This window comes from Rattus norvegicus, chromosome 2, assembly GCF_021556685.1.
Source record: "Rattus norvegicus strain SHRSP/BbbUtx chromosome 2, alternate assembly SHRSP_T2T, whole genome shotgun sequence".
Lineage (NCBI taxonomy): Eukaryota > Metazoa > Chordata > Mammalia > Rodentia > Muridae > Rattus > Rattus norvegicus.
In genome coordinates, this window is record NC_141535.1 from 87,556,063 (window position 1) to 87,583,817 (window position 27,755).

General features: G+C 38.3%; 1 long non-coding RNA gene across 1 annotated transcript; it reads right to left on the minus strand.

The window, feature by feature from the left end:
* Positions 1 to 191: 191 nt before the first annotated feature.
* LOC147996146 (uncharacterized) lies at positions 192 to 27,614 on the minus strand. Its single transcript, XR_015674318.1, has 3 exons — positions 27,291 to 27,614; positions 2,541 to 2,643; positions 192 to 1,158 (listed from the first exon to the last, which is right to left on the minus strand). It is a non-coding gene; the product is annotated as an uncharacterized LOC147996146 (long non-coding RNA).
* Positions 27,615 to 27,755: the final 141 nt, after the last annotated feature.

Below are 27,755 nucleotides of genomic sequence, written 5' to 3' on the forward strand. Positions count from 1 at the left end.
GAACGTGATTGTTGTGGGGAGGGCAGTAATTGGGGGAGGATGGGGAGGGGAACACCCATAGAGAAGGGGAGGGGGAGGTGTTGGGAGGATGTTGGCCCGGACACCAGGAAAGGGAATAACAATTGAAATGTAAATAAGAAATACCCAAGTTAATAAAGATGAAAAAAAATACACTGTTGAATATTAACCCATCAATGAAAATGATTTTATTGGGACTTTTTTAGTATCACAAAAGCTACTTAACAACAACTTTGCCTTCCAAGTATTAAACATAGATTTTCTGATAACACAGTTGTATATATAGATCTCTAGAAACCCCAACCTTTATTCTGCATAACTCAACTTCCCATCCTATCTTCTTTCAGCCCCCGAGTAATCACCCCTTCTACATTTTCTTTGTATGAACTTGAAACAAAAGGTAGGGCATTAGAAATGGCATGTTAAGTAGAATCATGGAGTAGAAATCAATTAATTGGAAGCTTTATTATTAATATATCAATAACATAGCTAAATTATGAAGGCAACCCCTAATGACTCTAATCCTAGAAAGAAAACCATCAGCCCCTATAATCATTTTCCTCAAGTCACATTCTTACAACTAACAACTAACAAAGGAGATTAATTATAGTTAAAAGCGTTCTTCAAAAGGGTTCTGTTTATTCCTTTAAGAAAACTTCCTAGGTTTGAAATGATCAGAACCTTTATATGCAGCATTGGACTAGTGTGCACATTTAATGTGCACTCAATGAACAGGGTTATGCAATCCAAGTTTGTGTCATTCAGGAAGTGAAAGCTGAATGGCCCAGTTGCACAGGAAATTCCCATGGGGACAAAGGGAGTCCTTGGCAGTGTTGAACCTCACAGTTTTCTAGTCACACTACCTGGCCTGGCTCAGTGGCAAAGTTCTTCTTATCTCATTTCTGTTCCATTCATCTTCCTTTCCTTAGTAGCTGTGAGGATCATATATTTTAACAAAACAAATCAACCATTCTTCTGGATCTATTGTCTTGGGTGAACTCAGTAAATGTTCTTGTCTTGCAGATGACATAATGATGTTCAAAGGTGGCACAACCTTCCTCTTCTGTGAAAGAACAATAGCTCCTGGTCCACTTGTTCTAATTACAGTCAGTGTTTTGGGCAGTGAAAGACCGGCAACACCTGGGAATATGAGATGTTTGACAAATATAACACCATATGGGACTCAGGAAGAGGTATGTGTTCACCCTGAGACACAGGAGGGCAAAATTCATCAGTTTGGTAAAAATCTGGCATATCCCCTAGAATGATGATCCCATGGATTCAATTTTGCTTAGAAATAGAAATCCATAAATGCTTGTTATAATTAGTCTCACCTACATGTTTAATTTGAGAAACAGGATAAATAATGTCATATAATATATCCCAAAAACTCTAATCTAGGTTCCAAATTAGAAGCACAGATTGAGCTATTTTGATTTTAAAAATAGATTTCAGAGTGATCAAGACACATATAAAATAAATAAACTATTATGTAATCTGAGAATTGAAGTGTTGATTCTATGTTTTGTTCAAAGAGATTTTAGCACTAAGAAGTTTAGCTACACCCCAACTACAGTCCATACAGATTCTTTTACCTGTTCTCTTAAATTTGAAAATACTAAATTTTAAGTCTGAATTCAGACATAAAGCCTTTAAATATTTTATTGAAATTATGTGCTTGAATAGAAATACTATTATAAAAAAGAAGTTTTTAAGACAAACATTCTTTTCTGAAAAGGGTCTCTTGGTAATTATACTGTGGACATTTAAACACAGTAATTACAGTTTTCAAATGACCAGAAGTCATTACTCAAAAGCTTCTTCACCACCCAATTACTGGGTCATGTGCTTCTCTTGTGATTTTGCACTACTCTGGCATGATTCAACTTTCGTTAGGGATGGGGGTGGGGAATAGATCCTGTTTTGTATCAGCAGCAGCAGCAGCAGCAGCAGCTAAAAAGGAAAAAAAGAAAGAAAGGAAGAAGAAAAGAAAGAGAGAGAGAGAAAGAGAGAGAGAGAGAGAGAGAGAGAGAGAGAGAGAGAGAGAGATCACTCTCTTTTGTGGGAATCTAGAAAGGAGGGAGTGTAAGCCTTGCATTCTTTTTGTGAAATCAAGCAGGTAAGCTACATGTGTCAGAAATAGTGCATTTCTGTGGTTACTGACCTTTCTAAAGACCCAAATTAAAACTATTATAAGGACTGTGCCCTGTTTTGTAATCTGGACATCATATTCTAGAGATGGTTTTAAAGTTAACCCCTTTTAAAGAGGAAGAATTTAATACCAATTCCTGTGTCATGCAAAGCCATAAAACAAGTGCACTTGGATGTTGTTAATGATACCTTATGGAAAGACCATGAACATTCTAGTAGCAGTTGTGAAACTTTTGAGCAAAAAGTAGATAATGGAAGACAAGGAATGAACTGAAAGAGCAGTGGGAGAAGCCTTTGGCTGATGACCCCAGAAAGGCAGAAAAAATTCAAGGAGTCATTTCTAAATTTCTATGAAGTCAGCGTCTACTCACCAATGGAGAAGTTTGGAACTGTTATTTTCAGCAAATCTTTTCAGACTCCCGAATGCATCCTAAGGTCAGTCGGTGGGCACATAAAACATCTGTTTCTTATTTCCTTAATCAAAATAGAACCCAAAGAATGAGATCCCCTTTGAAATGAGCACTCACTACCACTGAGAGCTTAAGAAGTAGATGGAACAGAGCAAAAGAATTTACAGGACTCATAGACCAGAGATGACCAGCTAGAGTCAGTCATGTTAGCCTGTGCTATGTCGTCAACACAGGCTCTGTTCCAAACTTAAAACATTCCCAAGCCTGACAGGAGGTAAACCAAGCCAATGATCTACAGTTTTGGGGTTTTGTGTGACTTTAAAACCCAAGGTTAGGAAAGATTAGATTGTTAACAGGTTACAATTTTTTTATTGTGTCTCTAAATAGAAACACAAAGGATTTCTTGTCTTTTGTTCTCTTGGTATTGCTGGACTCTGGTCTTTGCACTACTGTTAATCTTAGTCACTAGACTTTCCATATCTGGTTACAAAAGCTCTGAGCTGCCTGTGTACAAACCAAGCAAAGGCCAGAGAGCACAAAAGTTCACCCATGAGACAGGAACAGAACTCCAACAGAATACTGAAGTTTTTTTCATTTTGATGGGAAGAAAGCTTACAGCACAGATGACTGTCATTGTCTGTGCTGTCATGAGGACAGATAGGGATATTTACAGCTTAAAATTCTTCCATTCATTCTGCCTCATAACTCTCCAATCAGATCATTTAGTTCAAAGCAGAAAGAAAGATTTTATTTGATCATATGTCAAAAGTATCATCTGCTTCCCAAAAGATTTTGGAATATAGTACATTTAAAACATGTTCTTCCTAGTTACCATTTAATAATCAATATTAATTAACTAAATTAATAAAATAATACTTAAATATTAAAGTTCATTTCTTATATTTACATTATCATAAATATTAATATAGCAAGATAACTATTTTTAATAATATAATTTTAATAAGATATCTATTTTAATAATAATAATATTAATATAGCAAGAATTGAAGAGAGCTAAACAGGTTCAGTTTGGTGTGGTGAGTAAGTAGTATAAACTCTCTTCCTTTGTCTGTTAGAGTAAATAAATACATTCTGGTTTCAATTATGGCTTCAAGCACATGAGACAGCACATTTTAGAAACCATGAGCATTTTGGTGTAAAGTTAGATTTGCCTGTCTCAAAGTGTGACTCTCCTACTTTGCTGATGTATTTTACTGTCAGTCCTCAAATATGTTTTACTGTGGCCAGCTATACAAATTGAATGATAAATAGGAAAACAAGCCATGACTTGCATTGAATTGTTCATCCATGATTGCTGTCATTCTCACATAAAACACTTTTTAGCATCTACTTTGTGTCAGGTACTGTGCTAGGGTATGAAGAACAGAAAGAAATCAGCCATTTTCTTTAGCTCTAGGACTTCAGGAGTATTTACAACATTTTACTGGTAGAAATAATCATATCAGTAGCTAATATGACATGTACTATTTCATGTGCCTGCAGATTTCTAAGAACTTTACACATATAGTCTTCTTAATGTAACGTATCCTTTTAGATGTAGACACATCATTATTCTTGTTTTACATGTGCAGGCATAGAGAGATTAAGTTACATACCCAAAGTCACATGGGGTAACAAAAAATAGGATCGTTTTCAAATGAGACTCAACCCTATGTTCTGTACCATGTAAGCCAAGAAAAGGCTGTCTCACTTTCAACATTTTTACAGGCATTAGGCTAAGTCCCAAAGAATAAGATATAAGAAGAGATAAAGAGGAAAAGGTGAGGGCCCTTTCCCTAAAGCTGTTAACAGAATCTCCTAGATTCCATTTAAAAGGGAAAGTGATCACTATTACAGTGAGATCGGAGAAGATTGGTAGTACCCTATTAAGATGAACCTCATGGACTTCCTTGGGTAATTTGATTCTTACACTATTCTGGATTCATATCTATGTCTTTTGGGGGAGTGCTGTTGTATGTATGTTACTTTTTTCACTATTTATTTAGACTTTTATGAACTACAGTTCTTCTTGAACTGAATAACTCTAAAGTCACTTTCCTCGAATCTCTTCTCACATTGAGATTGATAGCTGCCCACCAAAGCCTTTTAGTCTCCTATAAGTTTGATAATATTTACCTAGAATAAAAATTTACCAAAGTCTGCATGTCTCTAACTCAGTCCAGCAGAAAAACAAAGACTGATGAGATCCAGGCTCATTGGTATTGAGAGGAGTAATATTCCATTTGCGTATTCCTGAGGAGAAGCTAGATATGATGCTGGGGTGTGACCTAGGAATAATGAACAATAAGGTGTACACAGTGTACATGAGTGTGTTCATGTAATATATGAACAAGGAGTAGTTCTCACAAAATGCCACCCATGTTCTGTAGTACACCCTAGCTCCTTTGTTCTTGGTTTCCAGATTTGATGACATGGATCCAAAAGGCCAGCTCTGTCCTCTCAGCTTTTCTGTGTCAAATTGTTTTATTTCATGATTCAGACATCTCTGGCCTAAGCCCCAATCTCTGTGTTTCTCAACTGACTTGTTATGAATTATTCTTCTTCATTCTTCTGTACCGACAAATGTCTTTTCTCTCTTCACAAGCTTAGCGTGGGAGTTTCGCTTTTCACCCCTCTTTAAGACACTTGATGCTCATGGGAAACATTCAATTTTCTGGAAAGTGTCTTCAAAACTACTTGACAAAAAAACTTTTCAGCCCAGAATAAGGAGTAGGCAGGACTCAGGTATACCCAAGAGGAGAGTTGTTTTCTTCCCTTTTATCCCCTTCTATTTACTCCCTTTTTTTTTTCCTGATTTTTGTCGACCACTGAACACTCAGAAGCATTATAAAACAACTTCCAAGAGGATGGCATTAGAACAGAAGAACTACTTTTATATTTTGGTTGAGGAAATCAAAGAATCTAAGAAAAATACAGCAGTCAGGAATGAAGTTATACTCAAAACAAATGATATAAATTCTTGCTCGAAGTCAGTAAGAATCAAGTCACAAAATTGCCTCAAACTAGTTTACCAGAAGATGTTTGAGGAAAAATTTGATTCACTGTTTCTGGAAGGCAGAAACAAAGCTGCAAAAAGGTAAAGCACATTTCTTGGGACTGGGAATTTAGAAAATTTTCTTTTAAGCAAGAATTTAGAAAATGTTATCTTAAGGAACACAGCTCTACTTTAGAGAGTAGAGAAGTAGTTCAGTTGGCAGATTTTCCTAGCATACATGAAGTCCTGGGTTTGATCACCAATACTACATATGTTTCATGTGTATAAGCACTCCTGTAACCCTATTAATTAGGAGATAAAAGCAGAAGGATCAGAAGTTCAAGGTCATCTTTGATTGTGTACCAACTTTGCAGTCATTCTAGAATGCAGAACACAAACAAACAAATGAAAAAACAAGAGATATAATAAGAAGGCTCTTTAGTACAGAACCAAAAAGCACATACAATATTTTTAAAGGTCTGTGCCTTGGGAAATTATCTTGCTAAAGTGTTTATAATAATTTAGATAATGCTGTTTTGTTCTGATGGATAATTTCTTCCAACCTCTCTCTAGACTAGATTTCAGAAGGTGGAGAGTTGCTTTCCTCCCTTTTCTCTATTCTCTGGTTTGGTATTCACCTGAGATAGTCTGGTGAAAGAAATGCTCACACCAAACTTATACCTAAAAACTCATTGGAGACTTAAAATGAGTGTTAACTCATAAGGACTCTGAAAAGTCCTGCAGTTAAAAACAGTCCTCACCTTTTTACAGTTCATTTTCCATCAAACACGATGGACACAGAACAACTTTTGTACTGCTATCTCCTAGTTTGTTACTTGAGGTTTTTTTCTATATTAAGAAGTAGGTGAGCAGTTGATGACATTAATTAAAACTAAATGTATGAGGAGTGGTTTTAGCTCCTAGGGTGACACAGTCATTGTGGAAAGTAGGTGAAATATAGTTAAACCTCAGAGAAGATTTTACTTACATTTTACCTTAAGTTAAACAAATTCCTTTAAATTTCAAGAGGGGTTTTTGTGTTTGTTTGCTTGTTTATTTTTTGTTTATGAATACTGGAAATAACCACTGACATCAATATCACCAGACTTGTTTATAGTTTCTCAGAAGTACTGAACATATGTGGAAACGAAGCCATTCACCTGATGGGACAATGTCTTCTGGAAAAAAACCAAGCTCCATAATTTTTAGATCAGGCACACACCATAACTGCAGGGATCAGACAAATATTTTTTAAAAATTCAGAAAACAGATTACTCAGCAGCCCTTGAACATTTAATATCTCTGTAGAAATGAATAATTCACAATGATTCTATCAGGTCTATTTTTAGTGCAAAGACACAAAACATTAATGAAATATATTTAAGTAACAACTCTGGCAAGTATTCTGACTTTAAAACCTCACTAAAATAACTTTTTTCTAAGTAAAACATCAACTGAATAAATCATCTGAATTGAATCTGGATGAGCTGTGTAGAGTCTGAGCAAGCTGCATGGAGTGTGGATGTCTTCTCTCCAGCTTGTTGGAGTTCTTTCACTGCACTTCCTTTCTCTGCACGATCACTCACATGAAATGAGCATGCTATCCTAGATCACTATTTAGCCACAGATCATCTAACCTCAATTTTAGAACCAACATAATAATTACAGTCTCTCCATGAAAATAAATTATTATGTAGAGAGAAGAAATCTTCATTTACTGCATTATATTTTGCTGAACAAGGAAGGGTTTCCCACATTGGGGTCTTTAAAGGGTAATACAGTACCAGGTGAAATTTCCAGACAAAGAGACATTTCACTACTAAAGTTACAGTCAGTACAAAGCAACACAACTGGAGGAGATACCATTTTATAATTTTATCATTGCATAGGTAGAAAATTATAGACAGAAAGGGATTTTCCTATGATCATGTACGAATAATAGGCCAAAAATATAGATTTCAAATCTTTTTCTTAGTTAAATGCCAGTAGTTATAGTCATTATTCATAGGTCTCTATAGACAAATCACATTTTTTTCTATTGATCAAATGAATTTATAAATGTACAAAAATAAAGAACATAGATATAGATATAGATTAAGGGATTAGGATTTTAAGGTTGGTGGGAAAGTGTTGGCTTAGCAAGGACAAGTTTAGTTTAGTTCCCAGCAATAAAATAAACAAATAAAACAAACAACAAAATAATAAATCAAAAATGCTACTTAAGCACAAACTGTCTTTGTGAATGCAGTAGCAACACACTGAGGCAGAACACCCTGAGCTGTACAGCAAAGCTGCTTGATGAAATCTCACCTGAGTGAAAAAAATAGGGTATGCTACTACCACATGATTAATACTTGAACTTCTTAATATCTAGAGCACAGCCACTGACCCAGAGGTACTACTGAAATATCCATCTTTAGCTATGATCGCTGTTCTAAAACACAGCATCTTAAATCCCATTGCATCTGGAATACCCATTCTACTAAGTTCCTCAAGTAGCACACTAAAAATTGAACTTTTTTACAAGCCATCTCAGGAATGTCCTCATCACCCCTACAGCTTCCTAACCTGGAAGTCTGGGCTCTTCCCTAGATACCTTCCTCTCCTTAGTCTTTACATCCAACTGTTAGCCTCGGGGAAGTTTGGAAGTGCCCAGCCATTGCACTGTTCAAGGCACACTATAATAGAAGGCTGTGTGTGTATCTTTCATTCATGAATCCAGAACACTCTGGCGAGTGGCAAGAAACACTCCTGTAGCCACAGACTGGCTCAGTAGTGAGAAGCACAGGGACAGCAGCCAGCAGGGAGTTTAGAGCAGATTAAAAAATTACCACATCATCCAACCCGGCCTAAGCCGAAGACCTGACCATTCGGTGTGCTGTACAGCCATGTTCTCCCTTCTGTTTCCCCTTCATTCCTGATGTGTCACTGCCTCCTAACTGACTTCCTGTAGCTCCTGTCACTCTCTCTCTGACCACTGGTCAACCTTTCTGTGGCTGAAGCCACAGAATACCTTTACTTGTGTTTTAGAACCCTTTCCAAACCCACTTATAGTTGTCACCATGGATACTTGTTTAAGCAGTGAATGATAAAGCTCATTGGGCCAAGTTGCTACTGGAGCTCCAGTAGCAAATATAATAATCACATACTGTTTCCTTCCTGTCCCATCAAATACCATGGGAAATACAAAAAGGAAAATGTCAGGTTTAGAATGCTTTTTTGTGACAAATAACTACACTTTTGTGGAGCAGAGGACCTTGCCAGGAAATCTGGTAAGGTTGAGCTGGGTTGGAAGCCCTAGGAGCTTCACCTGCTCCCAACCAGGCCCCTGTCTGGGAATGACAGACCCCCACCCTCGCCCCCAGTGAGGAGATCATGACCATCAGTTCCCAAGTCCCATATTCAGATGAGGCATCCCACCCACCCCAAAACTGTATAAAAGATCCTATCCAAAAGGAATAAAGATGTGTGAGAATTAGTCCATCCCCTGAGAGCATCTGTTGTATAAGAGCTGTAACACTTCCTGGGAAGAGAAAGCTCTCCCAAAAGCTTTAGCTGCAGGAAGCTCCCCTTGCACCTCCTCTTCTAGCTGAGCCCTCCCTCTTGAAGCAACAGCTGCAGCTGGGGCAGCAGCAGCACCAGAGCAGCTGTGATGTTTACACTTCCCCCTCCCTGCTTGGGCCCCTTCCTTGAATGCCCCCGACCTGGACAAAGATCTCCACAGATAGCATCCTGTGCACACACCTGTAGGTTTTCTAATAATTTTCACTAGTTACACTCATTTCAATAAACAATTTTTCACTTGAGAATATGTAGGTAAGTATTAATTTAGAAATGAATTTGTGTTTTTCTCTTTTCAAAGGCTTTATTTAGGTGATATAAAGGTAGAGAGTTGGCAATATTGATAAAATGTTAAGAGATTTAATGTGGATAATAAAAGTGAATAGTTGGAAAAAAGATACAGAACACATTTGCATAATTTTTAGGGTATAATTTGTATGTGTGTCTGTGTCCATGTGCATGGGTCTCGGTGTGGTGCTACAGCGTTTATACAATTCCTCACTTCTGTCACTCATGAGTAAAAGAATTGTTGAACTATGGCTTCATCTTCAGCCTCAATTTCAAATAGCAGCTATAACTCGTATGGTCTGGGGGGGGGGTAGAAATGTGGAGTCAAAGGCTCTCTATGTATCAAATATCAACTTGAATTCATATCAACAGACTCCTAAATACCATGATTGCAGGTACAATTATCTGTGCCTGACTCTATGATTCCAAAATTTAAAAACTGCTATTTATCCATTCTTTAGGTTATAATGGAAGATGAATTGGACATTCACTTAAAAGTCTTTCTATATATGTTGAATATTCACTTAAATTGTTTATTGTATGTTTATTCTTCTCCTAACTTTCTTCAACACTATTTTCAAAGTCTCTGTACTTTACATTTAGTCCAAAGATGTTAAAGAGTCTAATTAATAACATAGTCATCAGGTAGCAAAACTGACTAATGCATTTTACACCTTTGTTCTAACAAGCGACGATATAATCAAGCCTGTTCTTTCTGCTCCTTTTTCCTCAATCTTTTTGGCTGGATAATTTGTGTGATTCTTAGTCAAAACAGCAATATTTAAGAGTATGAAGTTTAAAGATATAGGTCAGATATATAGTTCTTGTTTAGTGTATATGAATCTCTGGATTCAATGCTACACACACACGTACACACACACACACACACACACACACACACACACACACACACACGTACACACACACATCAATTAGTTGTCCTTGTTTAGACACTTAACTCTCCTAAACTTGTCCAGAAGCCCTTCTTTGTTTTCATCCCTTTCTCTTGTTAGCCCAAGAAACTCATCTCAAATTATGCTTAAGAAAACACCTCCACAGATGGGTGCCTGACCAAGTTAAAGTAGATCCTCAAGTTCTTAGCACTTTAAGAGTCAGACATGTGCACATAATCTTCTTACTTCCATAAAAAGAGATTGATTTTGCCCCTGAAATTTGTCAGACTTGGTGTACATAGCTCATAAAAAGACAAATGGATGTTGTATTTGAGAATATTTTCCTTTTCAGAGGGCATTGGTGACAGGAGGGATAATTGACCTGTTGCTTTAAAACCACATGTTCTGACACAGCATTTTAGCAATGCTCATTCTCAAGCCCATTTCATCAAATTGCTAAGTTTAAACAAGTTGAATATGAAAACTGTTTCTACATGTCTAGTTGTCTGCATTTGAATAGAATTGGGAAAGCTAATTTTGCAAATTATTTTCCATGTTTATCTATGCATTTTTCTCCACTTTTTGCAGAACTCCCATGAGCGTCAGCAGTCTCCTCTGGCTTCATATACCATATCTAATGGCAATACTGTAGCAGTTTTCTTTTCTTTCCCTCTCTTTCCTAAGTTTTTTTTCTCCCCTTCTTTCTTAGCCTTGCATCTACTGTGTGTTGCCACATGCCAGGCAATGTAATAAATACTTTAAACAAAATGACTTAAAACGCTGGCTTGTGTTTACCTGCAAAGAGCTTAGAGTCCAATAGGTTGTTAGACAGCCATGTCTTTTCTGATTTCAGTGTGAGAGCTATGAAGACAAAGTTGAGCATACAGTGAATAGGACATTCAAGGAGGGAGATGTGAACACTGGAGAAGATGGACTTCAGTGTAAAGAGAAATGGGCTTCCATGAGAAATAGAGTGGAGACCAGAGAGTCTCAAGTATACAAGAAAACAATATAGTACCCAGATAATCAGAGTTATTCAGGGCATATGATCACAGATGGGAAGGAAATCGTAGAGGAAGAGATTTGAGGAAAAGGCTTTACATCTCTGCCAAGGAGTTTAAAAATTCATCATCTGGATAATAGAGTGTGGGCATTGTTGGATATAAGAGTCATATGAAGATAATTACCAGAATCATAAGTTTCATCACACTGTAAAGAGTGTTATATTTTCCTTTCAGGCTGGTATAGCTTGAATCTTAGATGTCTCCACACAAGATCATGTGTTTGAAACAGGCATCTTGAGGGAAGAAAGGATTATTTTGGCTCATAAGACTAGAAGGATTATTCTGTCCCCAAAATAGTGGCACTGTCTTAGCATGCTGTGGAATCTTCAGTTGTACTTTGTTGCTTGGTCTGGAACACCAGGGATAGACTATTTTTTTTAAATATTTATTTATTTATTAAGTATACATCATGCAGCTTTCTGCCTGTATGTAATGCACATGCAGGCCAGAAGAGGGCACCAGACCTGATTATAGATGGTTGTGAGCCACCCTGTGGTTGCTGGGAATTGAATTCAGGACCTCTGGAAGAGCAGTCAGTGCTCTTAACCACTGAGCCATCTCTCCAGCCCCCCAGGGATAGACTTTTGAGTGTTACTATGCAACCTTGTTTCTGGGCTGCTGTATGTTTTCTGGATCATTGGACACATGAGGAGCTCTGTAACATGCTCTGCCTCCAGGGTCAGAACAGTTTCAGTACATCACATTTTCCTACCATGAAAAACTTCAATCCTTCTAGTTTTATGAACCAAAATAATCCTTTCCTCCCTCAAGATGCCTCTATCAGGTGTTTTATCAGAACAAGAAAGGTAACTAATCCAGAGGCCTTACAATGTCTGAGTCTCAACAGTATAATGTAGGTACTAATTAACTCATATTTCACAGAAACTGTTTAGTACTGAGAGTATACAAGGTTATAAACAAAACCAAGGCCATTCGGTTATAATTAAAGGCAATATATGCACTTCGGTTCTAGGCAATCTAACTGAGAAAACTCTTACCTTATAATCCATAAAATAAACTCTAGACATTGGGAAAACCCATACTCTTTTACAATCTCCAAGCTAATTGCAGTCTTTATGTTTTACCTGAATATAAAAATCATAGAAGTTTTCTGAAATTCAAATTTTAGTGTCTGTGAATACTGACTTTTGGAATGTAGTCACTTCGTTTTGGTTTTTCATTTCGTGGATAGCTTAACATTGTAAGGGATATATGTTAACTCTCCGTCATAAAGACTAAATAATCAAGATGCTGCAACCCTTTAATAGGTTCTCATGTTATGGTGACCCCAACCATAACATTATTTCAACTCAATTTCATAAGTGTAATTTTGCTACTATTATGAACAATAATGTAAATATCTGATACACAGGGTATCTGATATGTGACTCCCAAAGTGGAGGGGCGGGGAGCACAAGTTTAGAATCACTGATGTAGACACAAAGTCTTTATAGAAATGATGCTGATTGATATGGTAGAGAAAATTAAAACACAGACTGGCTAAAAAGTGAGAAAGCAGTGGATATTCTTTAACCCTGTGACTTTAGTACACCAGAAAGGACAGGACCACACTGGTCTGTAACAGTTTGTAGATTTAAGAGACAGTGGAAGCAACCATAGAAAGGCCAGCAATTAACCCAGTTTCTAATGTGACTCTGCTTTTCTATGTTACTGTGTTTAAGGTCCTAGTTCGGAAACGTATCCTTACATGGCTGTCCAGTGACATGATTTATGACTCTCCCACTCGTTGGGTGTGGCTGTAGAAGACACCAAGGAATCTCAAGACCTGCTAAAATGTGAATTTCATAGCTAGATAGAAATAAAAGAAAATTGAGAGTTTTCAAATAGCACATGGAGGTCTTAGGAAGCTTGGAGGTAATCCAAAGACTGGCTGATGGCTGAAATTGTAGGGTCTAAGACCCTTCATGCTGCTCTTCCTGTATTATTTTCAAGAGTCAAGATGAAATTTCTGTATCCCTCTCAAGACTTTCTGCAGAGTTCAGAAATGCTGTGACAATTTGAATGACACTGTTGTTGTTTTGCTAGTGCTAAAGGAATTCAGGGGAAAGTTACAGAGAGGATGATCCTGTAGCACAAGCATGCAAGCAGCAACTCACTAGTTTTCTCTCAACATCAGCAACACACTGTAGGGAGAGGGAAGGGCTTCTCCATCCCATCAGTTACTTTCTAGGTGCATGAGAACATGTCTTAAAAACTGCAAAGCCAATGTGCTCTGCCAATTTGCCCAAGGTTTTTCTTGCTTTGAATATATAGTCACAAATCCTAGGAACAACTTTTAGTCCTGGGCCAGCTACAGTGTTTATTTTTTCCTACTTAGGAAATATAGGAAAGCAATGGTTTCTAAGGTCAAGGCTCATGGATATTCCACTCTATTAGGAAAAATACAGTGAATAGATAATTAAAGGACATTTTTTTGTTCAAGTATGATTATTTAATTTTTTTATAATTCTATAGCATTCTATTTAGTATTTTCAATATTTTTTTACCAACTTTGTCAGTCTTTCTATGACAAATATAACAACAAAATCTAACTGAGGAGATATTTATTTTGGCAAATGATTTCAATGGTTTGGTATATGCTTGACTGGTTTCATTGATGGAGAGCTTAAAGCAAAGCTGATTATCACAGTATGGTAGGACGAAATAGCTTACCCTATGGCAGATAGGAAGCAGAGAAGGGAAGTTGTTGTTGTAAAAATATAAAAAATAAAAAAAAGTATTGTTTTCTTTTATCCCACTAGGTCCCGCACCGTGGTGCCCCAAGATATCTGCTAGATATCTTGGCGGAAACACATTCCAGCTGCACACTTTCCTACACTCAAACCCTCACATAAAAGAACACACAACACAATAATCTTTGACCCAATTGATAAGATATAATTGCTCACTTAAACATACAAAGCCTGGTACTACCCATCCCTTAGGAACATTAATAACAACCTGTAAATACACAGAGGAGAATCTTAACATCACCCGCCATCTTGTTCTGCCAAGGCTTCTCAGCCCCTCTCCTCCGCCCTATCTCCTCCTCTCTCCCCTAGTCTCCTCCTCTTCCTTCAAACTTCTCTCCCGCCGATCCTTCCTTCTCCAATGACAGGCCTCCTTCTATCCTGTACCTGCCCCTCATCTGTACTTTACAAATTCAATGCGGAGAAGGTTCTAGTGAAGTCACCTGATTCCTGAGTACATGACTAGGCAGCTGTCCTTGGGGCAGTGTAATTAGCATCAAAATACAGTAACTTTAGGGCAATCCACAACAGGAAGTGACTAAGGATGAAGTCTAAGCCTTGAGAGCATCCTACCCTGTGACTTTCTACCTTCAATCAGATCTTAACTTCTAAAATATTTCCTTCTCAACATAACATTACCAGGTAAACACTGGCCTTGTACCCACCACCTCAAATCAAGATGTGGCCATGTTCCAGCTTCTTGCCTGAGTCAAGGCTAAGGCAAGTTCCATTCTCCACCCACAGTTCTCCAGAGGAGCAAGGACACTCTTGAAAAACGACGGAGTGTACTAACTGATAGTCATTTGACCCTCTGGTTCCAGATAGAGTTTGAATGCCAATAAGTTTAAACTGTAACCTTGCTGATGTAACCTGTACCCCTAAAAAGTATAAAAACTGCTTGTTATGGTCATTTGGAGTCACTTTCTAGTCACTTGCCATGGGGCTCATTGAGGTTCAACCCCAACATGCTCGAAAAATAAACCTCTTGGGTTTACATTGAACTCCATTCTCCTGTCTCACTTGGGGGGTCTCCCAGTTGTTAAGACTCACTTCGAGCCTTGCGTTGTAATTTGTATGATGAGTGTGGACAGTGTAGTTGGGGAAGCACTAAGAGTGGTTCTGAACTAAGAAGTCAGTGAATCACATGATCCTGGAGTAGAGGTGAATGAAGGTGAGCCAAGGCTGCTGAGATGGCTCAGTGTATTTGCTGTGATAACATGAAGAGCTAAGTTCAAATCACAAGCATCCATGTAAAATACAGGCATAGCCAAGAGTACTTAGAACCCCTACCATTGGGAGTCAGAGGTAGGTCCTAGAAGATCACTAGGCAGTCAGCCTCTTAAGAAAGATCAGCATCAGGTTCAGTGAGAAACCCTGTCTAAAGGCAATGAAGCAGAGTGATAGAGAAAGACACTGATTTATTCCACTGGTCTATGTACTTATGCACCTTCCCATGTGAATACAACACACACACACACACACACACACACACACACACACACACACACAGAGAGAGAGAGAGAGAGAGAGAGAGAGAGAGAGAAATAGAGAGAGAAATAGAGAGAGAGAGAGAGATTCTACATACACTAAAATAATTTAAAAATAAAAATAAATTTAAAACAGAGATTATATCCACAACTACACTTCCAAAAGGCAACTATCTTCTGCCTTCTCTCTGGCCATCTCATGGCATGTGTTAAGTTTATATTTAATGGAAAACCTATAAATAATTGTAAATATCCCGTTCTGTGAGGACCTACCTATAGGCTTGTTGCTGTTGATCTAACTGATCTAAGAACAAGTAAGCAATTAATTGCTTTTAGAATCTTCTATTTCCATACATGAGGGAAATCCCTTCAGAAACATTTTCTTTTCTGATTCTCAGGGAGCTAATCTAGAACCTTCAATATTTCTAGCTGCTAATTGGTCCAAACATGGACTTCCCACACCACTGAGTCTAGGAACATTCTGACCTTTGATCATCTTTCTTTAGCCTCACGCCCATAACTGCTTCGTTTCACGGATTTGCTTGGCTGTTGTGTTTGCCAGATGATAACCACTACTGTATATTTACCAAACTTTGGTTTTCATTTCTTTCAATGTTAGCTTTAGTGTTTTGAAATGTTAATCTCTTTCTCACTTAAGAGTAATTCACTGGACTCAACCGTCTCTCGTCTTTCGCTAGATCCCGGATGGCCTTGATGGCAACAGATTGTCCCTGGGGGACAGGTCTGGCAAAGGCTTGTTTGTATAATAAAATAAATATTTTACATTCCTCCTTTAAGGAATGTCCTTCCTGTTTATGTTAATGATGCCATGATAATCAGAGACAGCAGAGTCTGGGAAGCAAAGGTGTGGCTTCAGCAAAATGTCTCAGCAAGATGGCAAATGTTGGGATCTTCAGGACAGCCCTTAAGGCTGTGGAAAAGAACGCTAAAAACATGAGTTCAAAAATATATAGTTTCTCAACTATGCAAAAAATAAGGATGCAATATGAGTTGTTTGAAGGGGTTTCATGAATCTAAAGGAACAGCGGCACCTACACTATGAGCCAACTAGTCAGAAAGATACTAACGAAAGAGAGAGATTTAGGAAGTGGTAAGATCCCACCCAGGGAAGTATTTTTGTTTATGCTTACAGAGGCAGATAAATTCCTGAGTTCAGGGCCAGCCTAGAACAAAATAAGGTTAGGCCCAGGTGAGGTAGAAATGGTAATTTCAGCACAGAGTCCCACCCAGCTAGTTTATGTTCTGTGCTTACAGAGGCAGACAGATCTCTGAATTACTTTATAATGTTTAAAAATGTGTGCTTAAGGGGCTGGGGTCACGGGGACACTGATTCATAGGAAAACCAATAGGAAACTTGAAGCAAATGACTGGATTGATATGTAAAATAAATGACTGGGCTTATGGTGTGCGGTAGTTGAGCTATCCCGAGAAATTTTAGAATAGCAAGAGAGAACCACTTGGAGAACTGTCTCAAGCAGAATAAAAAAGGGAGAGAGCTGTCTAGAGATGGAGAAGGAGAAATCAAATCAGAGAGAAAGAAAGCAGAACAGAGAGAATCAAACTGGAAAGCTGTCTCCAGCAGAGCATAGGCGGCCAGCTTAGACCCATGATTTGGCTTCTTTGAGTTGTTTGTTTTAGCCACTCCCAGATAACTCCTTCCTCAGAACCCCTCTCCAAGCTGAGGCTGGTACTTGCCAGACTCCAACCTCATTACAATATTAAGGGTGGGTTCTATTAGATTTCTTTACACAGTATCTACAGATGAAATGAACACTAGCATGCCAAGAGTAAAGGTTACTTTTGATAATTTTTTTTATAAGCTATTTCCTTCATGCTGAGAAGTTTGTAGACGGCTTCATTATTCAATAGCTATGGAAGGTGGAACCCTGATAGTAGGTAATAGTTTAGCCATAGGCACAAAAACCAAACCTATGAGCAGCTGGTTGTGATTACTGTCTCCTGTGCTCTGGAAGCATGCAGCATATGGTGTTTACCCCTAAGGGAGAAGTGTCTCAACCTGGCCAATGCAATGGCTCTGGTCTTTGAATGACGTAATTCACATTTGCTTCTAGGCCTAGTAACAGATAATCACCATCAGCCAAAGGGCTGCAGCTGTTTCCTGGAATTTACAGCCAAGGACTTCTGCCTCAGTTGCGTGCTCTTTTGCATTAAGGTCATAGAGAAGCTGGGCGGCTGTTTAGTTACCAGCACCTTGTTTAAGCTGCCTTGAGCCTTGTTGCTTGAATAAAGGAAGGCCTGGAAGATTTTTAGGTGAAGAACGCAACTCTTATTTTTTCTTCTAGATTTAGTAAAGTGGGGAAAAAAATGCAGTTAGTGATGTGTATTTCTAGGAAGGACTAGAACCTGGACTTTAGGACTTTAGGACAACAAGTCTCCCTGGGCTACTGTGTGAGACTTTCCCATCATGCATGAGCCCCATCCAGCCCTACATGAGTCTTTTACAGATGCTGACAGGGCTCTCAACACTTCAGAGCCGGTTTCCCCCAAATTGTCTATGGACTAATTTATGAACCATTAAAGAAAATATGACTCATTGCCAGAATGCACTGTTTTGGTTTTAATAAAAGTAAAGCAAAACAATAGTTCTTAATGAGAGAAAAAAACCAAAAACCAAACAAACAGAAAAAAGTAGTTGAACTTTGGGTCTTAAGAGAATTTATACCTAAGTTTGATTTTGTAGTAACACTAGTTCCAATGGTTAATCTCCTGAAGAAACTAGAGGAAATATTTCTCTGATTCATTCCTGGACTACCACTGACTCTTAACTTCACTGGAGAATACAACATCATCCCTTCATTTATTACTTTGTGGAGCAACTGGATGTAGTGCTTGCTGGGATCCAATTTTAAACAGAGGCTTAGAAGTCAGGAAGACCAGCTAGGTCCTAACCTCTCTTTATCAGTTGTGTGACTTGGGCACGTTCTGCCTTCAGAAAAGTGTGCCTCAGTTGACTTCCCTATAGCATGAAATAACACTACTACCATACAGATGACTAAATCAAATGTTATTTGCAAAATAGCTATTGTTGCTGTTGTATGGTTGTCAGTTGGAAAGTAATATTTTTTAAGAGTTACACAAAAGAAAAACCATTATGTACTAACCAGTAAATCAAAGATATTTATTCAATTGTGAAACAAAAAAAATTGAAAATCCTAAGTCATGTGTGTACCCTGAAGTATAAGAAAGGCTAAGAGTGCAGAAGGAATGCCTCAATGGTTAGATGGTTAAATGGTTAAAGGATTAAAAGAACTTTTTGCGGGGTTGGGGATTTAGCTCAGTGGTAGAGCGCTTGCTTACCAAGCCCAAGGCCCTGGGTTCGGTTCCCAGCTCCGAAAAAAAGAAAAAAGAAAAAAAAAAAGAACATTTTGCTCAATTCTTCTGATCAGATTTCAGATCCCAGCACCCACATATCCAGTCATATGTCCAGAAAACACTGAAACACCAGGTCTGAGAGATCTTAGGTCCTTTCCTTGTTTCTGTGTACACTCAAAAATCCATGTACCAGCACACATATATACTCACAAGGACACAAACACACGTAAATAAAAATCTAAAACATAGAGCTAACATCGGCAGTAAGTCCATCCTTAAATAGTCAGGCCTTTTCCTCTATAGCATTCCACATGCCCTTCAACCTGGAGTTGAGTCAGTTCTAAAAAACACGATAGAATCCTACCAAACCTTTCACCTAAGGTATAAAGTGGCCTTCTGAAAAATTCCTCAAAGGGAGACAATTGAGTTGATGCATTTTGTCTAATTAGAAAATATTGATGAAAAAAATCAGAGAAATTAGTGTGTAGTTGGCTATTCAGTGTGGCTAGGATGCCATGACATGGAAATTAAAAGTACAATAACCTCCCCATTATTTTACCTTTCATGTATTCAACTATCAGCTAGCAACCATGGTCCAAAAGTAGTAAACAGAAAATTCTGGAAATGATTCTTAAGTTTAAATATGACAAGATTTATTCAACATTTTCTGTTTTGTAAGAGCATGAGTTGCCACTCAGTCCTACTTACATACATTATAAATCACCTCATGACCTTGGTCTTACACGTGTGTGTGTGTGTGTGTGTGTGTGTGTGTGTGTGTGTGTGTGTGTATAGTCACCCCATGATCCAGCATATGCACACTGCATGTACACTTTTGCCTCTCAGTCATTTTATAGATGTCCAAGTGAGCAATCCAATTGTCACTGTGTCACAGGACTTACGTTAAAATGATACTTGTTTTATTTGGCCCCAGGATGCAAAAGTAGTTCAGGTTTGCCAAAGAGAAGCCATACAGTGCTTCCTGAGATTGCAGAGAAAGTCCTCATTGGGGAATGGCAATACTAATGATACTTAAAGCCATGGAATTAAAGGTCTTTATACAGAAAATCATGAAGAAGGGAACTTGTGCTAATTTTTCTGTTGCTTTTTAAATGCCAGCCTTATAGCCACAGGGTGTGATGAACACTTAGTGAAGGTCTTAAACTTGAGTATATATGGATACGGAAATAAAAGGGCATGATAGGTGGTTTCATAGCACAGATGTGGTTTAGGAATTCATTCCCTGGAAGTGTCCCAGCAATGGACAAGGGGGCTTATTGTCCTAGAAGAATTATTGGCCTACATTGTTTAGACTTTAGTCCTGACTTTCTTGTTTTCTCGGCTCTAATTCAGTCCTGGTTGCCAATGTGAAGTTCTGTTGGTTGCCATTTCAGGAAGTACCGCTCTGTAACCAATTTCCAAAATATTCTGTTCTCCAGGGTTTAGAGCCAAGGTCTAGCTTTCAGGCAGGCTGGATTCCAATCTGGAGACTCTGGGGAAGCCTGGCTTTTCAAGTCCACTCACTGTGCTGGCATAATTCTGTATGTTGTTGCTATACATCTGAAGTAACTTTTGTCACTCACTGTAAGTCATGACAACTGTTGTTTCTACATTCTATGTTACATGCCCTCTCACACACTAAAACCAGCAGCAGCATATGACTCTCCTCATACGTGTGACATTCTTCTGTCTCTCATGGTGCTAACTAGAGACACTTACCACTTTTAAAGAATCCTGATTAGATCTTCATGTCTTTCACTCTCAACCACACCTTTGTAAAATTCCTTCCCAGTATCACTGTACTTGACAGGAAAGGGGTGGGGATCTTCTTCTAAAAGTTCTTCTGTCAGTGTCACTTATCATCCTGGGGTAATGTTATGTATATACTGTAAGGCAGGGGTGTGGATGCAATCCTGTAGTATATACAACATTCCCACAACCATCTGGGAAGTACTAAGGAAATTATTACTTGTTTTCGGAAGCAGCAGCACCTCCACGACGTCATGCTGTATCCCAGCAAGGAAGTACATCTGTTAAGTGGGGCATTTGTTCCTAGTGGAAGCCTACAGACTTGCTCTGCAAGCAATCAGGCACTCTGGGGTTGGGGGGTAGGGAGGAAGGATTTAAAACTACAAAGCTAAAAGAAAACACAAAGCATTCCTGAAGCAGACACTCCTGGACCATTTCTAGGGTGTAGTAGGAACCAGTCCTTGAAGTCAGATCTCTTCCTGATAAAAGTAAAAGTTGTTCCAACTCCCAAGGGAACAAATGGACGTGCTTTCGAGCTTGGTCCCTCCAGCAGGGCTCATGGAGGAAGCAGCAGGGTCAGTAGACACTGACTACAGAAGGAACCATGTTCTCAAGAGCTTACTCACTCCCAGTCCCACCAGTCAGTTCCAATTAACAAACCCAACCTTAAGTGTCGGCAGAGTTGGATGAAGGGAGAGACACAGTCTTAAACACATGACAGAACACTATAATTTATAACTCCCTTTTTAGGGATCCAACACTCTCTCTGGCTTTCACAAGCACTAGGGAGGCTCATGGTAGGTACACAGACAAGCATATAGACAAAACACCCATATACATAAGAAAAAAATAAATTTCCAATGTCTTGACAACCTATCAAAACATACTTTTAAAAAAAATTGCTCTTTCAGAATATCCATCAAGATTTGTATACAAACTAATACTGTTTAGAATTTAAATATATAATCAATAGCAACACAATTTTTCTCTCTAAAACTTAAAATAAATTATTGTTCCATTTATAACTTGCTAGGTCAATTTATAAAATATTAAAAGTGTCTTTTGCACTTCAGTTATTATTATCTTTATTTATAATGTTGCCTAGTAAAAGTTTAACTCTGAAACATTAGCTTGAATGAAAATATTGCCAAAAAATTCCATGAAGTACTTTTTAATCTTAAAAACACTTTCCAGAAAAATTCTTTTCCAAGATGATTTTACTGGTCTACTTAATGTCAAATCCTTTGGCTGACCAAGATGTTGGTGGAAGAGATTACATGAACTAGGACTTTGTACTTTCAATTCTCTTCTTGATGAAGTCAAAACTGGAGGCAATTATTGAATGTTCTTTAGCATCTTTGAATTGCGTGTTCTTTTTTCATGGCTCCACTTGACCTACTTGCCTGTCTTGATGTCAATGATGAAGTGAATTATTAATAATAAAACTAGTAGACTAATCAGGTAGAACAAATAGATTATAAGCTTCAGAGTCCTCTCAACATAGGTGTATGTTAGGGGTCTGGGTAGAACAAATGGTAAAACTTGTAAATGACTTCTGAACAGAAACCAGAATCAGGCCCTGGGTTCGGTCCCCAGCTCCGAAAAAAAAAAAAAAAGAAAAAAGAAAAAAGAAAAGAAACTAGAATCATCATTTAGCTATCTAGACACATAAGAGCAGATAGAAATTGGCTAGGGTTAAAAGAAGTGGCTTTGCACCTAAGTTATTTTTCCCAAATTAAATTTTATTAAAAATGTTCCTATACAGCAATATATTCTATACCATATATTTTGATCATATTATTACCCCTCCTGCAACTCCTCCCAACTCCTTACCCACCCAACTTCATAATTTCTCTCTCTCTCTCTCTTTCATGTGTGCTTGCTTCCCCCTCAAAAAATAAACAAATGTACAAGAAAAAAAAGTACCTTCAGTTTTAACAGAAAGGCACACTAAGTCTTAGAATATACAGAATAATTTTTATAAAGGGAACACTGAAGCACACAGGATAAATATATTCACCTGATGAGTATGGGTTCTAGTCTTTACTCTGGGTAACCTGGATATTCATGCCCTTTCTTCTAATCTCACAATGAGGTTTATAGTCCAAGGAGTAAAGTGCTGAAAGTCAGTAGGATTAGGACAGTGCCAGAATACCCAGAGACAGTCCATGAAAGAGCAAATGGAAACACATAACCTAAATTGGTCCTGAAGTATATATGTATATACATACTGTCTAAATTACACAGGAGGGGGCTGGAGACATGAACCAGGAGAAAACAGTGCATACCACTTCTGGAGAGTTGAGTTTCAAAGTACTAGGCAGCACACTCCTAGCTCTAACTCCTGCACCAGGGCTTCTCTCTCTCTCTCTCTCTCTCTCTCTCTCTCTCTCTCTCTCTCTCTCTCGTCAAACTTACAGCAAATCTACTCTAAATTTGGGAAAATGGAAGCTCTGTTTTGCTGTATTAATTCATTCATATTTATTTTATAGATTTCACTAAATTGTGTTCATTTCATTTTGTTTGTACTTTTAAAAATAATTTAAAAATTTGTTTCAGGAAGACTTTTTAAATATTTATAATGTGAACATACTAAGGTCTGAGTGTCATCTTGTTGCACATCAGGCGCAGGTGCTCTGAGATGCTTTTTAGTCACTAACATGGTTTGGAGAACAGAAGAAACCTAAAATATTTCACTGTATCATGAGTCGAGTCACTACTCTATGAACATAGCCTCTAGCTTTAAAATATGCCCTATGACCTTGTACAAAGTGAATTGGTGAACTGAATGTTATGTGGTAAGTGGAGATAGCCAATCTCTTATTTTAATTTTGAAAACGCAAAATTGCCTGAGAATGCTGAAGTCCCAGGCTCAGAAGGCCAGCACTATTTTAAGCTTGTCTCTGAAGAATATCCCATAGGAGGGCAGTAGACACATCTGGGAAGCTATTTTCAGGCTCCTGGACTTTAGAAAGACTCTGGAAAGTTGGGAACAAACCAGAAGTGTGACAGGAAATAATTTATGAAGCGGGGTGGGGGTTGGGGGATAGGTCTGGAGGGGAAACTGGAAAAGAGGTAACATTTGAACTGTAAATAAAAAAAAATATCCAATAAAAGAAAAGAAAATATCTATATTGCACAAACTGCCTTGATACTAGGTATAAGCTTCTAGTTTTATAGGCATCTTGTCTTTCTGTATCTTTCTAAATATTTAATTTATGCTTAATTTACTTTTGCAATGAGAGTATAAACTAATGTGAGTGTTCTTCAAAATTGACTTACATTGGCATAAATAAATTGTATCAAAAAAAAATAAAAACTGTAGTGCCATATTGGATTTGGGCCTGGCCGCTTTGTAACTGCATGGCCACAGTTAAGAAGTCATGGGATTGTTGGACAGAGGCCTCTCCCATGTATTTACAGCACAGGAAGAAAAGACCAAGTAGTAAACACCCAGTGTCTCCACTGCATGACCTCTGCTGAGCCCGGCTGAAGCATGTGGAACCGACACACTGCATGACCTCTGCTGAGCCCGGCTGAAGCATGTGGAACCGACACACCTGGACCACACCTGGGTGGTGGTCAATTTACTTCTGCCTTTTACTTCCTCAGCCTTTATCCTTGAGATTTAGGCTGGTCTTCTGGGATTTCTCCCTAATTAATTCAGGTCTCCTAGTCGGTCTTTTGTTACCGAAGTCATGAGCCAGGTAGTCACGAGCCAGGGTTTCCCACTGTGCTTCCCAGTTATTTTCTACCTGGAGACTTGGGTATGTAAGTGGTGAATAAAGCTACAGGAGTCTCTCACTCTTCTTCCTCACTCTCACTCTTCCTTCCTCTCTCTCTCTCTCTCTCTCTCTCTCTCTCTCTCTCTCTCTCTCTCTCTCTCTCTCTCTCTCCCCCTGTCTTCCCTTCCTCTCCTGGCTTGACAGGATAACCTGTGTGTGTGTGTGTGTTTTTCATCCTGTAGGCTTTCGCCCGATTCTCGGTACTGTGTCGGTGCTGGCGCCGACAAAAAACATCTACGTTCAAAAGCATAGCAGGTTGGTATTCAGTGTCTACCATTCAGTGTTACACAGTGTATACATGGGTTACTTGCTTTGTCCTAAAATGATATTCAACTTATTGACTACATTCCTAAGTATGTTATCTGTATTCACTCACTAATTTGATCTTCTACACTTGACAAATGAATATTTTAGCTTAATGATAGCTTGAGGAGGTCATACATCCAGTTGAGCCTAGTCTAATACAATTTTAAGTCAGGCAGGGCTACATTGTAAAATCTTGGCCAGTAACAACAACAGAAATTTGCACATGGAAAACCCTTGGTGAATAAAACATTACTTTAAATAAAAAGCAGGAATGAGTCTATAGTCTACCATGCATCTTCACCATTCTTCCCTCCTGCACTCTTAATCTTACCTCATCTTTCCACCTTGTCTTATATGAGTTATTTTTTTTGAATATATTGATAGCTTGACAAGATGGTCTCAACCTCAAAACAGCTACTTTTTATGGGGTCAAAGCCTGAAAGGTACAGAGATAAATTAGTTCTCTACGGTGTGTGTGTGTGTGCGTGTGTGTGTGTGTGTGTGTGTGTGTGTGTGTGTGTGTGTGTGTGTAAAAACAGGCAATATTTTGCTGGATACATTATAAATCTACTCAAAATTAGCAAGCAAGCAAGTCCCACTAAGGACATTATTGAAAATATACTCTTGCACAAAAATGAAAATCTTTTCATGTCTACCTCAACCCTGTCTTATTGGGAAATGCTAACCTACTTATTAAATTGCTATTATTCATTATATGAATCATAGGGTGGACCCTTTTTAACCACCTGCTGCATGATATTTAGCCATAATAAAGGCTATAGGAGCCTAATGAACAGGTCTGTTTGGAGATCCTTGAACTGGGAAGCAAAAGCCAGGCTATGAGACCTTTGTTCCTTCTTCCTCTACCCAATACACAAATCTTCCATATCCTTCCCATGTCCTTCACTTCCACATTTCCTAAGAAAATATTCTTGGCTACTTTTCACAATATTGAGCACTGCCTCTTTTAACTGGCCAAGCATTCCCTTGTGTAGAGTAGGCAGGCCCCAAAACCCAGACTTGCAGCCACCTACATTTCACCTCTGCCCCCTGAGTTCTGAGACCACAAATGTACCCCTTCATTTCCAACCTGATTCTATACTTTCCTGGGCTTTCACATTCTCAGACACTTCTTGGTCTGTTTCAATAGAAGTCCTTTGAGGGGATCTTTAAAGGAGGTCCTAGGTGGGAGCTCCCTACCATCTCTCTGGCTATAACGTTTTCTTATTACCAGTGTTCTCCTTACCATTCCTGACATAAATCCTCATTTTTTGCTCTTAAAAAATCTTAAAACTTTCCTATGGGTTTGCCATTGTTTGCCTGAGGGATCCTGGTTTCTCTAAATTTAAATTATTCTGTCAATAATAGCATCAGATTGAGGAAGAAAAATCATAGATTCTTTTATGAAAATAACCTTTTTTTCTCCTCTAGTTCTCCCTTGTCTATCAGTAATTCACGGCATGCCTTAGTATGTGCAGAGAGACATGACATATAACAATATACACTACTATGATTTTGGCTCCAACTCAAAACCACCTAAACAAAGAAGAAATAAAATCTCTGCTCTCATGGGGTCCATGAGGCAATCTCGACACTCAGTCATCCTCTGGGTCATCCTCATGCCTGAAGTAAATGCTATTCATAACTGCACAAGGGCGTCAATGGGAAAACAAATAAGGAGGGGAGATAATCCCTACTGGAGAGCAAACCCCACCCCTTAAATCTCTGTACCTCTTACGCACAGTAGATAAGCAACAACAATAGCTGGAACATTCATTCCATTTGCAGGAAGCTGGAAGGAGAAACACCCATTTGGAATATTTTACCCAGATGAAAGACTCTCAGGTAGAATATCTACAAAGCCAACTACATTTAATGTACTATATATTAACATTCATACTCTGACTGTAGGAACTATGCTAACCTACTTTAAGACAAAAAAAGAAAAGAAAAGTAATGTAAAAACTGACATTTTCCCATGTATGAATCTCTTTCTGTTTCTGTAAATCTAGGCTCCTAATATAAGTTCCCAGACTTTGCTCCAAGATATGTGTTTTGTCTTAGAAACATTTCCTATTCTGAGTTTCTGAGATTAAGTACTTCTGAACACTTGAGATCTTGAGTGTTTTCTGTCTGTCTGTCTGTCTGTCTGTCTGTCTCTGTCTCCCTCCATCTTTTCTGTCTAGGTACCCCCCCTCCCTCCCTTTCTTTATATTTCTTTAACTTTTTCTTTCAGCCTTGGGTATATAATCCACAGAATCATCTTGAAGCTTCATTTTTGATACCCTCCTTCACACTTTTCGGTTCTTCTGACCAATTCACATTAGCTAATTCTAAATGACAGCCAATCATGAAAACTGGCTTCCCTTTCTTTGTAAACCAAGAAGTTTTCTGGCTTGCTGTTACTCCTTTTGTTGCTCAGTTTCAACTCCATGCTCCATTTCTCTTGGCCTATGCACTGTTTTAGCCGGAGTCTTACCTATGCATTTGTCAGATCCATTTATCCCAGATTAATCTTCCACACTTTCTCAAATCTTTGCTTGAACTCTTGTAGCTACTATTCTTTCCAACTTGAGCTCTCAAGATGCTGAATCTTTCCAGTTGCCTTGGGAAGGGATCTTTTCCTCTTAGAACCACTCTTCTAGTTTGATCTTTAAATTAGGTTTGTAAAATCAATTCTTATCAGTGTTCCTCTGTAGAACAGTTTACAGCTGAAGGAATTGTGTTTGCCCAATATCACACACCTTTGTCCTTGAGCTAGCTGGTGTAGGTACAGTCGGTTCAAGTAAACAGGCCTATTCCCTTGAGACTTCCTCTTCGTTATGAAAGTGTGTATAACTAAGAAGTGGTTTATGCCTGAGATTCCAAACATCTGGAAACATCTGTATCATGCTTGCTATTTATAATATATGAAGGGTCTCATTACATATGAACTCAGAAAAGT